The sequence below is a fragment of the Jaculus jaculus genome, chromosome 10, assembly GCF_020740685.1.
Source record: "Jaculus jaculus isolate mJacJac1 chromosome 10, mJacJac1.mat.Y.cur, whole genome shotgun sequence".
NCBI classification, from domain to species: Eukaryota; Metazoa; Chordata; class Mammalia; order Rodentia; family Dipodidae; genus Jaculus; species Jaculus jaculus.
In genome coordinates this window covers 58,877,026-58,878,249 of record NC_059111.1, presented here as the reverse complement: position 1 = coordinate 58,878,249, position 1,224 = coordinate 58,877,026, and positions in this window count along the sequence as shown.

Genomic DNA, 1,224 nt, shown 5'->3' with positions numbered 1-1,224 from the left:
CTGAACCCAGGCTGGCAGGCTTTGCAAACAGTGCCTCTGAGATATGTCTCTGGCCCCAAATTTACATTTTATTTTTGTTTATTTATTTATTTATGAGAGAGAAAGGGTGCATCAGGACCTCTAGCCACTGCAAATGAACCCCAAATGCATGCACCGCATTGTACATCTGGCTTTATGTGACTACTGGGTACTCAAACCTGGGTCCTTTGGCTTTGCCAAAGTCAAGATGTTAACTGTGCTAACATGGAGATAAAGAAAGCAGGAAGAGGAGCCAGCAAAGGAAGCAAAGAAAATATATTGGTAGTATGGGGTCTCAGATGCCACATAAACATGATGCAAGAATTCTGGGCTGGGGAGCTGGCTCCATGGTTAAGAGTGGCAAGTGTTTAAGCATGAGACCCTGAGAGGCCCTGAGAATGCAGAATTTTGATTCCCCTCCTCCCCAAACCTACACAAAAATCTGGGCAAGGTCACATATGCATGTAATGCCAGTCCATTGGGAAGCAGAAACCAAATCACTGGGGCTCAATGACCAAAAATGGTAGCTCTCCTTGAGGGAGAAACCCCATGTCAAGAAAATGTGCAGACCGCAAAGGACACAGTGAAAAAAGCAAAGAGGCAACCTACAGAATGTGAAAAAAATCTTCGCCAGCTATATATCTGATAGAGGATTAATATCTAGGATATACAAAGAACTCAAAAAGTTAAATAATAAGGAATCAAACAAGCCAATCAAAAAATGGGCTATGGAGCTAAATAGAGAGTTCTCAAAGGAAGAAATACGAATGGCATATAAGCATCTGTTGCGCCCCTCCCGCCAGCAGGAAGAACGACAACAGGATTCTTCTCAAGCACACTTTATTGGGAGCTCCAAACTGAAAGAGAGAAGGACCCCGACCCTACGGAGCACCAAGCTTATATACTTATGGTCATGTGATTGTATAGCGTCGTCTGATTGGCTTAAGTCTCATCAGATGATTTTGCATCACCCAATTGGGATGGGTGAGCAACCATATTAGAATAACATCATGTGCTCATGCGCAGACAATTAGGATACAAAAGCAGTAAACAAGCTGACATGGCAAAGCCTGACGAAGCCAGCATGGCTTCCCACTTCTTTAAGGAATGGGTGGGGGTGGCTATGTTTGGAGCAGCCCTTTTGTGTGGTATGGTGTTCTGTCTCTGGCTTATCTGTCGAATCAGACGACAACGTCAGCAGGATAA